The sequence below is a fragment of the Molossus molossus genome, unplaced genomic scaffold (genome assembly GCF_014108415.1).
Source record: "Molossus molossus isolate mMolMol1 unplaced genomic scaffold, mMolMol1.p scaffold_m16_p_7, whole genome shotgun sequence".
Lineage (NCBI taxonomy): Eukaryota > Metazoa > Chordata > Mammalia > Chiroptera > Molossidae > Molossus > Molossus molossus.
The window spans coordinates 35565125-35582262 of NW_023425401.1; the positions used below are offsets into that span (position 1 = coordinate 35565125).

The 17138-nt window shown below is 39.6% G+C and overlaps 1 pseudogene; it reads left to right on the forward strand.

The window, feature by feature from the left end:
- Nucleotides 1-841: 841 nt before the first annotated feature.
- The window catches only part of LOC118619611, a 32169-nt pseudogene continuing 15872 nt past the window's right edge, over nt 842-17138 (forward strand).

Genomic DNA, 17138 nt, shown 5'->3' on the forward strand with positions numbered 1-17138 from the left:
ACAGCCAACCAGCTTGAGAAGCTCTTTGAATGGTACACCGCGGTGCTTCGTGCCCCAAACAGCTCCCCTAGGAGCCTGCAGATGCTGGGACACTTCCGCTGGAATTTACATGAGCTACATGAATGGAGGAAATGGTTTAAGTAAAGTGGTGTGTTATTTATCCCCATAATGAGTAGTTTAACGGCGACAATTAGGAAGGAAATTCTACAAGCCTGAACTCCAGTTACTTATTACTGCCACTGAAAGTCAATTAAAGTATCTAAGTAATTACAGGGATTGGGATCATCTGTCATCTGGCAAATCATATGAGAGGGAAGAGGCAGTGGTTTGTTTTGAAAGCGTGTGATCTAGTCCTTGTCGTGTTGGTTAATTTTTGGACAAAGGAGTTTGGGAGCGGGCCTGTCCCACACACATGAAGATGTGTTCACCCGGGAGGGCAACAGAAATGTTCGCTGGATTTCCATTTAACCTCAGTGGCGTGCAAAGAGCAAGAGTTTCCCAGGAGGTGGTGAGGAGGGATCAACTCTGCCAGATCTGTCACCAGGACATCTCTCTTCAACTCAAGGGCAATGGTGGCTTGTTCCTCCTTGTGCTACTATGCCGAATCTTGTTCCGTTGCCCACTTCAAGCCCAACCTGCTCTCTTCCACCCTCCTCCTCCCTCAGTCATCTTGGTCAGCTCACTGCCTCACAAATGTCCTCATCATGATTTAAACCACTTCTGTGCTTTTTGCAGCCTGTTTCTTAACATGCATTCTTCCCCTCCCTTCTGTCTAGCCGAAAACCCTCTTTACCCTTCAAGGCTTAGCTAGAGTTCTGACTCCTTCTTCATGTGGCATCCAATGCCGGACCTCTCCTTCTGTGACTTGCTGGTGGAGTTCTATGTTTATCGCTCAGTTTGTGAATTGTGAGTTCTCAGATTGTGAATGCCTCGCCGGGGCTACATCTTCAGTCTCCGCTTCTTGCCCCACATCTGGGATATATTTAAACCCCCAAAGTGGTAACCTCCTGAGTTTTGCTTTCTGTGGTTGCTGCAGGTTAGTCTTAGTTTTGCTGATATGTCTTAATTAGGGCTAGCTGTCATTCCTTTATTTGTTCACCCCACATCCATTCCACAGCATGTTGCACAACTACTTAGAACAGGACATCAGAATGATGGCTTCTAAGTTTGAAGCCAGTGCTTCCTCTCCTACCACACTGCCTCACTGGGAAACTGCATGTGCTCTCGCCACCCTGCACAAATTAAGGAGTCTCTCAATGCTCATCATTGCTTCCTTGGCTAATGCTTGCAGGGAAATGGTCATAAAAACACAAACAAAAGAAAAATGAGCTCTCTCCCCTGTGATTCCACATGGCTCTCCTCAGAGCACTCTCAGTCCAAACCAGAAGACAAAGAGAGGAAAATATTTTCAAATGATCTCCAAATGACTTCAGTTTTACTTAAGGTTCAAGTTTGGTTCAAGGGATGGGCAAAACGTGGGTCAGCCAGCTATCTTAAGGTCAGTCAGATATGGGGGTCAGCCAGCCATGTTTGGGTTGAATCGAAAACACTTGCTTTTCTTCACATCCCAAGACAGATTTTGGAATTTTAACTTTCTTTCTTGCAGCCTCTTTATGTTTTGAAAGTTCATTTCATCTAGGAGTGAGTCTTCGCCAAGGATCTATTTTCTCATTTTCCCTTTTAATGGCATGTCCTTTAGTAGCTCCTGTTCTGTGCCTGTGGTGTTTAGATGTCATATTTCCACTTGAATTTGCCACCAACCTGTTGTTTGTATAAAAACGAACACACTGTATGTGTCTATGGAAACTGATCGGGAACAAACAAGAAGTCTGACTGATGGAAAAAATCCACAAAATGTTAAAGCTTCTCAGAGTTTTCTATAGGATATATTGCCCATAAGAACATGTTGAATGTAGAATGTTCTCAGGCATCAAACATAAAGGCAAGACTGATAATTTCAGCAACATGAGTCTAGGACAAAGGATGCTTAAAATCCTTCAATGGCTCAAGCTCTCTTATAATAGTCAATATGTTGCATTGGAACATTGTACTTGTGTTGTCACACCCACACCACCATCACTACATGTGCATTTTGTGATTTTTTTTTTTTTTTTTTACTGTCTCCTGGGTTGGGATTTTCTGGCCTAAGAATACTAAAATCAGACTTCACTGGGCCCACTGCGTTATACACACACATATACAAATTCAGACCACCTTTTAAGTAATAAGTTTGTGAGGCTACATGCTTGATGAGAACACTTCTCCTTTTAAATTGTGCTCCACGGCCAAGGATACATTCATTTCAACCACAACAGTTGTATTTACTGACATCTCCTATCACGTGGCCCAGGACTAGGTGCCACTAGAACACGAGCTCATCCTGGTAGTGGCAGCAGAGATGTCCAGGGGTCATTCTGGGGATGTACAGCTTAGCACTTCCCCATGGGGAGGAGCCCACTGCAGCCCAGGCCATGCCCATTTCCCACTGGACACAGGTGAGAACGGAGGCGTGAGGGGGCTGTGGTGGCCCCTGCAGCCTGTGTGGGGATGTAAAAGCCTGAGATCTGAAGACTGAATACTACTCTCTCCAATACCAACAGTTTCTCTTCTTCTGTTAACTGCTCACAGGAGCTTTTCCGGAAGCAAATGCTACAGCCAGCAGCACGGATTATATGATTTATATGTTAATCTGGGCTTGTCTATGAGCTCCAGCATTTTTATTGGGGAAAATTACATTTTGAAATAAAAGCAACAAAAACAGGGGTTCCTATTCTGACACCAGAATAGGATCCACGAGCAAAGTCGAAGTGTTAATGCAAATCTGAAAGAATGGTTGTGGTGGACCGGCTTGCTCTCAATGGGTGCTGGCGAGGTGGCCAACTTTGCTGCTTATGCTTTGGACCAGCCATCCTAGGCCTCCATTAGGAGCTCTCGTCGTCCTTGTTAAGATCTACGGTTACAATCGTTCACGCTACAAAAGAAGCAGACATAGAGACGAAATGTCTTGCAAGTGAGGCGATCCACATTTTGTGATTTTTGCAATACTTGTGGTCATTGCAGTCCTGACATTAATCTTTTTGTTAGGGCCTCACCATAAAAACAAATATTCTTGTTACATAACCATCTGCTCCATAAGTGGAGTGCTTTTAGTTGGCTATGTTAAAGGCCCGGGCGTTCCTTTAAAGAATTTTCTGCTGCAAAGCCTCAGCTGAGATATCCTTTGGCTTGGATTCTGCTGCTAATCCTCATAGTCTGTGTAAGCACACAGATTAATTGTCCAAACAGGGCCCTGGACATATTGAACTCATATACAGAATCTCCAATAGATTATGTATTTTTTATAGTGTCGGTTTTAATTTATTTATCTCTTCTTCTTAAGGAGGGGCAAGATATGCCTTTTGATGACATCACTGATACTTTGAGTAGTTTCCTTAAAATCATGTGGGGATATCATGATTGCATGACTTTAAAGATATCTCCTTAGTTTAAGACAGTCCATGTTATTTTGAAAAAGCAATGGATGTAATCTCTCTGACATTCTTTTTTTATCCTCACCTGAAGACATTTTTGCATTTATCTTCAGATAGAGCGGGAGGGAGAGAGAGGGGAAGAGAGAGAGAAACATCGATGTGAGAGAGAAACCTTGACTGGTTGCCACCCACATGACCCCAACCGGGGCCAGGGACAAACTGCAACCAAGGTATGTGCCCTTAGCAGGAACTGAACCCGGGACTCTCTGGTCTGCAGGCCAATGCTCTAATTGCTAAGCCAAACTGGCCAGGGCTCTAACATTCTTTTTTTTTTTTTTTATCCTCACCCGAGGACATTTTTCCATTTTTCGTTCAGATAGAGAGGGAGGGAGAGAGAGGAAGAGAGAGAGAGAAACATCGATGTGAAGGGACACATCGAGTGGCTGCCACCTGCACGACCATACCACCCGCACGACCAACCAGGGCCGGGGACAAACTGCAACCGAGGCACGCGCCCTTAGCGGAACCGAACCCGGGTCTCTCTGCACCGCAGGCCAACGCTCCAACCGCTGAGCCAAACTGGCCAGGGCTCTAACATTCTTAATATTGCTAATATTTCTAACAGCAGTGAATGACCTGGGAAATTGAACAACTAACTGGTGGAAGTATCTCCCAAGAAATGGAGATCTGACAGGTTTTTGAGAAACAAATTTAATTAAAACATTATTCTGCTACAAAATGAGTTTGAATTTCAGAATGTGTCTAAAAATGACATGTCCTCTTAAATGATATTCTCTAGAGACAATCTTTTGGAAGATTTCACTAATTTGAGTAAGAAAATTATAGCAGTTAACTAAAAAGACATTAGTATGTGGCTGCTTTCTATCTTTAGTAGCATTGTATTATTGTATATGTATTATAATACTTGATTCCTCCATGAAGAACTAATGTATTAATGCCAGTTTTTATGTGTAAAAATTAAATGCCCAATTTCTTTCTTTTTGAAAATAAAAAGGCATGTCTCTACACCACGGTATTGGTCAAGCAACCTACTGGCCAAATAAGAGAAGAGCTTTTTTTTCCCAAAAATATTGTTGCAAATTTTTGTATGTTTGGGAAAATTAATTTGGAGGAATTTTTTAAAATACTCTGAAATGATGTGGACCCAGGTCTGGGAGATAGAGTGGGTATTCTAACTTTGTAATAACATTTTCAGTGATTTGTAACTATAGTGAAGAGACCAGTTGTCCTTTTGGCTCAGAGATGACTCTACCAAAGAGACATTTGGAGAAGGGGCAGTATCAGCAGAAGACACAATACCTGTGGCCTCGTGTGGAACTGCCTTGAAGCGGCTCCCATTTGAAGTTCAAGATTATGAGACTTTTACTGACAGTATAAGACGTTTCAAGATGGGGATGGGAGAGCTCATGTTTAAAGTGTCTGAATATCAAAGGTGAGAAGTTTTATTTTATTTTTTAAAAATAACCTTTTTTTTTGCAAACAATGCCAGAGTGAAATTACTCTAAGATCACATCTTAGAGAATCTCAAGTGCTTTTTATTTTCTAGGTTTAAAAATAAAAATATCCCCCACACCTAACATTCTTCTCTATGCCTAAGAGACTAATTTCTCACCACATTGGGCGATATCAGCAAAGCCATTCTGGAGTTACTAAAAAAAATTTAATGCAAGGGATATATGATCTGGGAACACTGGTGTATACATGCCAGGATTAACTAAGAAGTGTTTTCTTTATGCATAAGTAACATAAGTAACTGAGCTGTCCATTAAAAACTTTAAAAAAAAAAAGAGCCAGGAAACTTGGCAAAGTCTTTGACCTAAAAAAAGTTGATGTTAGTTACTTCATTATTACTAGATAACTATTAAGGTACATCAAAAGGAATTCTGTCTGAATATATCTCTTTTTATGTTTATGGATGGTAAAATGACCTAAAATAAGCTGTATAGCCAGGCTAGTGTGACTCAAGGGATTGAGCATCGTCCCATGGACTGAGAGGTCCCAGTTCCATTCCTCGTCAGGGCACAAGCCCAAGTTGCAGGCTCGATCCCCAGTGGGGGGGCGTGCAGGAGGCGGCCAATCAATATTTCTCTCTCACATCGATGTTTCTCTCTCCCTAAAATGTCAATAAAAACACATTTTTAAAAAATAAACTGCACATACTTAAGTGTACAATTTAATAAGTTTTTTCAGCTGTAATTATCCATGAAACTATTACCACAATCAGAATGATGAACACACTTGTCCCCTTAAAAAGTTTCCTCAATTGTTTTCTGTCAGTATATATTCTGTTACCATAGGAGTCTATATAAGTGCAATCATATAATAGCTATTCTCTTCTACTTTGCTTCTTTTAGCCAGCAGAATTATTTTGAGGTTCATTCATGTTGTCGTATCAATATTTTATTCCTTTTTATTCCAGGTAATTCTATTTATTCCAATTTATTCCCACCATCATGTTGAATCAGCCCCTCTGTTTTTTTATTTATAAATAAATTACTGATTTCTTACAAAGATACTTAGATTTTACCCCTCATCTTTTCCCCTGAATGCCAGGTCTTCATTCCCCTCAGTTTTTATAAATTTGTCCACTGATTTCTCTAGAAGGCAAAACAAGCGAGCAAGCCACAAATCTCCCTTATATGTTTCCTTTCCCCGATCTCTAGTAGGCTGTGCATTTTGTTAAGGACAGCATTTATGAAGCATGAGGTTACGGGTTCTCTAATAAGTAAATTGAGATGATTGTATTTTTAGCTGAGCGTTCAATGCAGATAACCTTGACTCACACATGGCAAACAAAAAGAAACTCGGGGTTAATTCCCACTTTCTCTCTCTCCTGATAATCTTACATTTCTCTAACCTTCCTCCCAGCTCCGGGTTCCCTGATCTCCATCTCTGCATCAGCATGTGTTACCCAAGGCCAATCCCCCTCTCTTCGCCTTTCCACGCTCTCACGCCTCGGCAGGTCTACTCTCCACTCCTCACCCCTGCAGACAGACTGTGACACCTCGCGCCCTCCCTCCAGGGAGAGGCAGAGGGCACGCACAGGAGACCACCCATGTAACAGTTTTCAGGTACAGACTTCAGACTCTGGAGTCACTTCTTGGCTCTACCACTCACCGTGTGTCATTGGGAAGACCCTGAACCATTTTGTGCTTCAGTTTTCTCATCTGATATTGAGAGTAAAAATAGTACCTACTGCATAGGATTGTTGCAAGGATGAAATGATTTAATATTTGCCCAATGCTTAGAGAGATATCTGGCACCTATGCTATGATTTTGTTCTTCTCTCTCAAGTGCCCTCAGGACCCCCATTTTATGGTGACTCAATCAACAGATACATAATGAGTGCCTGCTCTGTGCCAACCACTGGAAGAAATTGCTCAGACTTTTGCCGTGTCCTTCCACCATTTCACATTGCCTGGAAGTTGGCCTTCAGTGACATCAGTCACCTTAAAACCCTCTCCAGGGGGAGCTTCACCTCCTAAGTGAACGGTAATTATTAGTTGTATTTATTGCTGCTTCCAGACCCTTGCCTTCCCATCTGTATCCAGCAAACCCTCTTGTCTAAGGATATGTTATTTTTACATGGCAACCTCTTCCCTCCATTTTCAAAGGGGCTACCAACCCCCAGAACAATGTCCTCCCTTCATAGGGGATTCCATTGCCAAGATCCCAGGTTCTCCCCCTTTCCCATCATGTCAGTGGCCTTAAAGCATTAATGACGATGATCTTTCTGGTACCCTGGCCTCACCCTTCTTTAATCTTTTCAAGAAAAATAGCTTTCACCTCACTCCACTTTAAATAAAAAGATCATATCATATGATCATTGGAACCTTCCACTTCTGATTTCTAAAAATTTGAAAACTATTCCTCTGATCATAGCCTGTTGCTCAACCAAACTGCATCCCTAAAAATTAGATTTTCTGCATGTGACAAAAATGCTAAAACAGCAATGGCTTAATGAAGATAGATGTTCATTTCTCTTGCCTGTTGAAGTCTGAAGTTGGGCAATTGAGAGCTGATTTGGGGATTCCGTGATTATCAGGGACCCAGGTTCCTTCCAGCTTACTGCTCTGCCCTTCTTAGGGTAAGAGTGTCATTGGCATGGTCCACTAGGAAACCCGGAATTCCGGCTATCACATCACATGTCCAGGTGATAGGAGAAAGGAGAAGAGGAGGACGAAGCAAAAGGAATGTGCGACCTGTTACGTAAAGAAGGGTTACTGGAAACTGTTATCTGATGCCTCTGCATCCCCGCTCTTCAAGAGTGCCATGAATCTACAACTGCCCTAAAACATAAAGTCTTATTTTTTAATGGAGCATCAAAAACAAACAAAAAGAACCCTGACTTTGCATATATCTCATTTGTCAGAACTTAGCCATAGGGCAAGGAGAATCGGAAAATGTAGTCTTTATTTCATGTAGCCACAACTCCTAGTTAGGACTGGAAATTGTATTGCCAAGGACTAAGTGACACATGGATGATGGGGAGGCACCCAGCAGCCTTTGCAGCACACATTCATCCATCCCTCCCTCTGAACCTTTTCTTGATTCTAATTAGTACCAAAGTCCTTCAATTCTGCCATCTATCATCTCCCTGGTGGCTTCGTTTTCCTCCCTACCCAGCCCTGTGTGGTCAAAAACTCCATAACCAAGGTCAAAATGCAAATAGGGGAAGTATACTTGTAGTTCAAAGGGTTAATCATTTTGCTCACATTTTTATTTATTTAAATCTTGTACTAAGCTTTTTATGAATATAAAGAGCCTTAGAAACACTAAAAAAAGAAAAGAAAAAAAGGTCAGTAGCCTATCAGAAAAATGGACAAAGGATATGGATGGGTCACACAAAATGAAATGCAACTGTCACCTAAAGACCTCAACCTCACTCATAGTAAGCGAAATGCAGATTATAACCATTTTGAGAATCTATTTTTCACATATGAGTTTGCTACAAGTTAAAAATGATGATAGCAAACTTGTTTGGCAAGGCTATTCAGAAACAAATACCGCTTCGCATTGCTAGTAAAATGTATACGTTGGCATAAACCCTACGGAGGCAATTTGGCAATGTCTATCAAATTGTCAAATGGAAATTCTGAGAGTTCATGCTACAGACACACTTAGGCATGTGTGATATGATATTCTACAAAGTTTTTTATTGCGGTATTGTTTATAAAAACCAAAAGCTTGAAATGTCGATCAATAGAGAACTAATTAAATGAGTTATGGTACACCCAAATAATGGTCTACTATGGCCCTGTTAAAAGAACAAAGCCGTCTCCATAATAATCTGGAAAACTCTCCAAGATGTAATATTAAATGGAAAAACAATGTACCCAATAATGCATAAAAGATGCTACCTTTAGAGTAAGAAGGAGGGAAATAAATCATGTGTGCATGTATGTACATAGAAAATCTCTGGAAGAGTACACAAGAAATTAACAATGGTTAACTAAGGATGGAGTACTGGAGTCAGAGAAAGATTTTTCACTGCATGCTTTTTTATACATCTTAATTTTTAAAATGTAGAAATAATTGACCTATTCAAAGAAAGTTTTAAAAAAAATTAGTAATACATTTAGTTTACCAACAACAATAACTAAAGAAGACAATAATACCTACATCAAACCATTGTGAAGATCAGATGATATCCCAGTTCTACCTCATCCTTGTTATATGACCCCAGAAATATCATTTAACTTCAGGGAGCTGTAGTTTCCACATCTATAAAATGGAGTTCCATTTTTTTGTCTCAAAAGTTTGTTGTAGAAACTAAATAAAATATGTATAGTGCCTGGCAGGCACTTAATGAATATAATTCCCCTCCTATGCCCCCCAAAAAACTCTTTTGAAAACTATGAAATATTGACTGTGTGTTAGAAAATAATTTATCAGCCCTGGCCAGTTTGGCTCAGTGGTTAGAGCGTCGGCCTGCGGTCCGGAGAGACCCGGGTTCGGTTCCCGCTAAGGGCACGTACTTCGGTTGCAGTTTGTCCCCGGCCCTGGTTGGTCGTGCGGGTGGCAGCCACTCGATGTGTCCCTTCACGTCGATGTTTCTCTCTCTCTCTCCCTTCCTCTCTCTCCCTCCCACTCTATCTGTACAAAAAATGGAAAAATATCCTCGAGTGAGGAAAAAAAAAAAAAAAAGAAAATAATTTATCACTTAGTACTAGATTTAAATAAATCAAACCATGAGCAAAGTATTCTAGACTCTTGAACTGTTGGTGCTAGAAAGGTTTTCAGAGTTATTTCATCTACCTTTCCTTTCACGATGGAGGAAGTAAAACCTAGGGCACTTACAAAATTCACCCAGCATCATCCACCAAGATGTGGCAAAGATGGGCTTAGAACCCAACCCTTGACCCTTACCTTAACTCTTGCCAATCATTACTTAATTGATGGGTAGGCTACAAACAACTTTTCCAGAGTCAAAAATCACCATGTGCATTGAAAAAGAACTGTTTTAAAAGAGACATATGGTAATTGCCTCACAAAATTATTATGAATTACATCTTGCAGCCTAAAAGTATTAGCACATAATCTTCTAGTCTACAAAACTGAATTCTTTATGGGTGGTGATTAAAATATTTGGAAGTAAATGTTAGGAATAGATTTATAATATTACTGAGTATTTTTTAAGGAGAAAAATATTTCTGTATTTGGCTATATGAAAATTACAATTTCAGACTGTAAAAAGAAGACATCGGAGGTAAGAATTTTAAAACATGAGACAATTTAGGGGAAAAAAGGGGCTTTATAGATATAAAGCAGGCAGTGGATTGATACACTTAACATGTAACAAGCTGTTACAAATCGCCAGGAAAAACACAAAGACCCCAGCAGAAAACAAGCAAGGGGCATGTACAAGCATGTCCCAAATAAAGAAACACAAAACCATTAAGCAGAAGGAAAGAAGAATCTCAACCCACTTATATTTAAAGAATCACATTTTAAAACAATGAGATAAATTGACCTCAGAGAGTACCAAAGATTAAAAGAGTAATACTATCCCATACTTTGGATACAGTGTGGGGAACGGGACCTTTCATATATGCTACTGCTGTGAGCCTAGTAACGACATAACTTTCCTGTGGGGCAATTTGGCAATTTCTTTGTCATTTCCATGAAAAATGCTATGAAATTGTTGACCCAGAAATGCCATTGCCATGAATTTATCTTATAAAAATACTCACCCAAGTGCCTGAAGATATTTTTATCAAGATGTACATTGCAGGCTGGGTTATAATACCCAAAACTGGGAAACTAACAAAATGTCCACTCATCAATGGATAGTCTAAAAATAAATAGATGCATTCCTATGGCATGCTCTGCTGTTTTAAAAGAATGAAGTTGCTCTAAATGTACTACCTGGAAAAGTGCCAATGATACATTAAGTGAAAAAGCAAGTTATAAAGCAATATGCATAGAATGATCCTGTTTCCTAGAAGCGGGGGAGGGATCAATAGGTGTTTGAATATACAGGGAAGAAAGTTGTTCTCAGAATCTTGAGTTCAAAGTGACAGAACTGAGCAGAAACTAGACAAAAGGGACAGAATGGTAAGGCTCACATCACTGGGAACCAATAGGTGGAGTTGGCCCAAGAGGTAGCTACATCAGGAGCTCAGGCAATGCCCTCGGAGTGTCTCTCTGCTGACTGCCTCCCTCCGTGTTTTGTCCTCTTTATTTTTCATTCCAGACAGCTGCCTCCTAAAATATAGAGTCGCTGGTAAGTTAACTTCACATCTTCCTAATGGAATGACCTGCAAGAGCAAGATGTAGAATTTCCTGCTAGCTCCGGCAGGAACCCCAGGTAGGACTCTCAAAGCCAGTTAGGGATCCAGCTCTTCCTTGAAGCAGTGACTGGGGCTGGGGCCGGGCCGGGGCCAGGGCTCATTCTCAAAGGCAAGCCTGATCCATCCCTGGCTGTAGTGGGGGCACAGACTGGGGTCTGGTGGTTCCTTAGAGGAAGGAATTCAACTGTCTCCCACACCTTGGACATCCTTAATAACTGTAACTTTATGGAGTGGGCTACTATTGTAATTGAAAAATGCAAAGGTTGAACTGCAGAAATGGGATAAAAACAAACACACAAACAGACAAAGAGCAAACCCAGAGTCCTACCTCTGATTCTATTTTATGAGCTATTTTAAAGGATAAAGTCATGGCAATGGCATTTCTGGGTCTTGGAACTCAGGCTATGTCTTCAGGGGGCACCCCTTTCAAAATCAAAAAAGAAGAAAGAATACACACACATACACGTTTCCATTATTTGGCCAAAGTGTAGACTATGTCTTTTTCAGCAACAAATTGGTTAATTTCTTCTAGAAAGATACTGGGAGAAGACTTTATTGAAGAAGCTGATTCAACTTCTTTTTGAGAGCAGAGACTCTTAGATTTGGTGAGATAAGGGGAGGGAATGCACCAGCCTGGGGTAAGGGCTGAGATGGCTCTGTGGGAGCTTGTCCTGCAGCCCCCTCAGGGCAGGAGGACTGGAGGGCAGGGCCAGCCAGCCTCTGCTGCAGCCCCCAAGGCTTCTGACAGTTTCTGAACGGGCTGTAAACACCCTCAGGACACATTTTTCTCTCGGAGAGCAGTTAGTGCACTCTCTCTCTCTGTCACACTTGGAGCTGACTGCTTTCTCCACCCTCTTCCCCCACCAAAGGCATGTCAAAAAGGAACAGGAATGCAAGACCTAACAGTTAAATTCATTAGTTTGGATTCCGCAAATCTAGCATTTGAGATCATCAGATAGGAGCTATAATGAAGTTCCTGTATTTATTACCTCTCAATAAAAGATTTATTGTGCAAATTACAGGGTAAATAAGATTGCAGAGGAATGGGGAAAGCAACTTTTCAAGCACCCTTCACTATTTTAGACGCATCCATCAACAGATAATCAGCTGATAAACCAATGACTAATTATAAATCATTGCTGTCTATTTAATCATTTTATTTTTAAATCCTCTTCTATTGGACACATTGTAGCCTGGTTACTAGTTACTTTAGATAGCCTCAAAAGTAATTGAAGCATCTTCTTGGGTCACAATTGGCATGAAACTAGAAATCAATTACAATAAAAACACTCAAAAATATTCAAACACCTGAGGCTAAGTATCATGTTATAAAATAATGAATGGGTTACCAATGAGATAAAGAAAGAAATAAAAAAACTTCCTGGAAACTAATGAAAATTAACACACAACAACCCCAAATCTATGGGATACAGAGAAAGTAGTCCTGAGAGAGAATTTCATAGCAATACAGGTCTATATCAAGAAACAAGAAAACTTTCTAACAAACTAACCCTGCAACTTAAAGATTTAGAAGGCAACCAAAAGGAAAAAACCAGAGTTAGTGGAAGGAAGGAAATAATAAATTTCAGAACAAAAAGAATTGACATAGAGACCAAAAAAAAACCACAAAAAACAAAAGATTAATGAAAGCAAGAGCTGATTCTCTGAAAAGATAAACAAGATTGATCAACCTTTACCTAGACTCACCAAGAAACAAAGAGAAAGGACCCAAATTAATAAAATAAGAAACAAAAGAGGTGAAGTAACAACTAACACCACAGAAATACAAAGGATTGTAAGAAAATAGTATGAACAATTATATATATTAACAAATTCAAAAATGTAGGCGAAATGGACAAATTCCTAGAATCATACCACCTTCCAAAACTCAACTGGGAAGAATCAGAAAACCTGAACAGACCAATAACTACTAAAGAAATAGAAGCAGTAATGAACAAACTCCCAGTAAACAAAAGCTCGAGTCCACACAGCTGCACAAGGAAGTTTTACCAAACATTCAAAAAACTAACACCTATTCTCCTCAAACTATTCCAAAAAATTCAAAAGGAAGGAAGATGTCCAAGCTCTTTCTATGAGGCCAGCATAATCCTAATCCCAAAACCAGATAAAGACACTAAAAAAAAAAAAAAAAGAAAATTACAGACTAATAACCTTGAGGAACACAGATGTGAAAATCCTCAACAAAATCTTAGCAAATTGGATCCAGCAATATAGTAAAAAAAATTAAACACCACGACCAAGTGGGATTATCCCAGGGATGCAAGGTTTACACTATTCGCAAATTAATAATTTGATACACCACATTAACAAAATGAAAGACATGATCATATCAATAGATGTGGAAAAAATATTTGATAAAATCGAGTACCCATTTTTTTATTAAAATGCTTAGCAAAGTGGGAATACTGTAGAAGAATCATATCTCAACATAATAAAGTTCATATATGAAAAACCTACAGCCAACATTATATTCAGTGGGCAAAAACTAAAAGCATTTTTCTCAAGAACAAGACAGGGATGTCCCCTTTCGCCACTCTTATTTATCATAGTACTGGAAGTATTAGCCACAGCAATCAGATAAGAAGAAAAAATAAAAGGTATCCAAATTGAAAAAGAGGAAGTAAAACTGTAATTATTCACAGATGACATGATATTGTACATAAAAGACTCTAAAGACATCACCAAAAACTATTAGATTTAATAAATGAATTTGACAAAGTAGCAGGATACAAAATCAATATCCAGAAATCACTGGCATTTTTATATACCAACGAACACACAGAAAGATAAACTTAAAAAAAATTTCATTTACCATTGCAACAAAAAATGAAGATACCTAGGAATAAACTTAACCAAGGAGGAAGACATTAATGAGTGGAAGCTCCTTGGCTGTTTTGGCTCAGTGTTAGAGCGTCAGCCTACAGACTAAAGGGTCATAGGTTTGATTTCCAGTCAAGGGCATGTACCTGAGTTGCAGGTTCAATCCCTGGCCCCAATGGGGCCCTGTGGAAGGCAACCAATCAATGTGTCTCTCTTACATTGATGTTTCTCTCTCTCTCTCTCTCCCCCCTTCTCCATGTCTCCCTTCCACTCTATCTAAAAATCAATGTGAAAATTAACCAAAAAAAAAAAAAAAGGAGTGGAAGCATAGACCATGTTCATGGATTCGAAGAATCAACATCATTAAAATGTCCATATTACCCAAATCTATAGATTCAATGCAATACTTATTAAAATACCAATAGCATACTTTACAGATCTAGAGAAAATACTCCAAAAGTTTGTATGGAAGCAAAAGAGACCCCAAATAATCACAGCAATCTTGAAAAAGAACAAAGTTGGAGGGATCACAATTCCAGATTTACAAAGCCATTGTAATCAAAACAGCCTGGTGCTGGCACAAGAACACGCAGATAGATCAATGGAACAGAGCAGAGAACTCAGGAATAGATGCAAGACATTATGCTCAATTAATATTCGACAAAGGAGGCAAGAGCATACAATGGAGTAAAAATAGTCTCTTCAATAAATGGTGCTTGGAAAACTCAAAAAAATGACACTAGACCACCAACTTGCATCACACACAAGGATAAACCCAAACTGGATAAAAGACTTAAATGTCACTCATGAAACCATAAAAATCCTAGAAGAAAATATAGGCAACAAAATCTCAGACATCACACGTAGTAGAATTTTCCCCAATACATCACGTAGGGCAAGAGAAACAAAGGAAGAAATTAATAAAGGGGGCTACATCAAACTCAAAAGCTTCTTCATGGCAAATGTAACCAGCATCAAAATGAAGAGGGAACCCACTTTGTGGGAGAACATATTTGCCAATGATACACTGGATAAGAGGTTAATTTCCAAAATATATAGAGTACTCTTACAATTCAACAAAAGGAAGACAATCCAATTAAAAAATGGGGAGAGGACCTAAATAGACAACTCTCCAAAAAGGACATACAAATGGCCAAGAGACATATGAAAAAATGCTCAACATCATTAATTGTCAGATAGATGCAAATTAAAACAACTAGGAGGTATCACCTCACACATGCCAGAATGGCTGTCATCAACAAATTGTCAAACAACAAGTGCTGGTGAGGGTGTGGAGAAAAGGAGACTCTAGTACACTGCTGGTGGGAATGCAGACTGGAGCAGTCACTATGGAAAACAATACGTTGTTTCCTCAAAATATTTTAAAATGAGCTGCCATTTGATCCAGTGATTTCACTTCTTGGAATGTAGCCTAAGAATCCTGAAACACCAATCAGAAAGAATATAAGCATCCCTATGTTCATAGCAGCACTATTTACAATTGCTAAGATCTGGAAACAGCCAAAGTGTCCATCAATAAATGAATAGATTAAAAAGCTGTGGTGCATATTCACAATGGAATACTATGCAGCTGTAAGAAAGAAAGATCTCTTACCCTTTGAGATGACATGGAGGGAACTGGAGAGGATTATGCTAAGTGAAATAAGCCAGTCAGAGAAAGACAAGTATCACATAATCTCATTTATTTGTACAATATAGTGTGGGAGACTTTGCATGGCATCAATTTTGTTAAAATCTGCTCTGCCATCGCCTGCCCCAAGGCAGGATATCTCTGCATTCTACATTTCTTTATCTCTGCATTTTGCATTTCTTTAAGTAACCATTTACTCAACAAGCCAGTCTTTGCTGAACTTTTGTTCCTTTTGTAGTATTTCCTGGAATTGCTTCGGGCAAGCTTGGTGCTTGGGAAAAGGTGCTTCTTGCCCTATATATTGTGTGAATTACCCCTGAATAAAGGAGACTTGATCAGAGCCCTGTCTTGTCTCCATTTCTGGTGTCTCTTGTCCCTCCTCATCCTCACTCCCCCTCTAGAGTCCTCGTTGCTCGACCTGCGGGATGGGTCAATATAGTGAATAAAATAAGCTGATGAACAAAATAGACCCAGAGACATGGAATTAGATGCATATATGCACAACCAATGGATACAGACAATAGTATGGTGAAGGCAGGGGAGGGGGCAGGAGTGGGGCAGAGGGGTCAAAGGGGGAAAAGGAAGGACACCTATAACAAATAATTCAAAAATTAATAAATTAAATATTTTTTAGAAGAATTAACCAGTGAATGCATAAATAAGGGGAACAACAAATAGCTGTTTCTCTCTCTCCCCCTTACTCTCTCTGTCTAAAATCAATAAATAAACTTTAAAAAAATATATATTTTGCCTGTCCAGATTAGGGGAGAGCTTTTATTATAGGGTGGCTAAGACTAATTTTCAAATGTGGTGTCTGGCAGAGTTATAGTGGTTAAGACTTTTGAGTCAGACAGGTCCAGTTCAAGTTGAGGTTCTATCATTTAATGCCACCTTGGGCAAGTTGCTTGCCCTTCTGAGCCTCAGTTTTCTCGTGTATGTAATGGGATAATAACACTCACCTTATGGAATTGCTGTGAGGATTCAGTGGGAAGCGTGGCACATGGTAATCTAGCAACAAATATTAGTTCTTCATATTTTTAGTTACATATTGTATTTTAAATGTACCTGACTGTCTTAGGTCCCCAGGATATTTCCTTTATAAAATTTTGGTCTAATGAGAACAGGATAGGGCTGGTCCTAAATATGCATCGGCCAAGTGCTCCTTTGTTCAGTACAAGTCATGTAGCATCTGAGTCAAAAAAAAAAAAAATCAATCACTCTGAATCAATCTGTCAACTTCTCAGTTCATTAATTTTGCAGATCTGTGGATTATTTTCTTAAGAAACCAACCATCCCACCCCAGCCAGTTGGCTCAGTTGGTTGGAAAATCGTCCATATACCAAAAGGTTGCAATCTCGATTC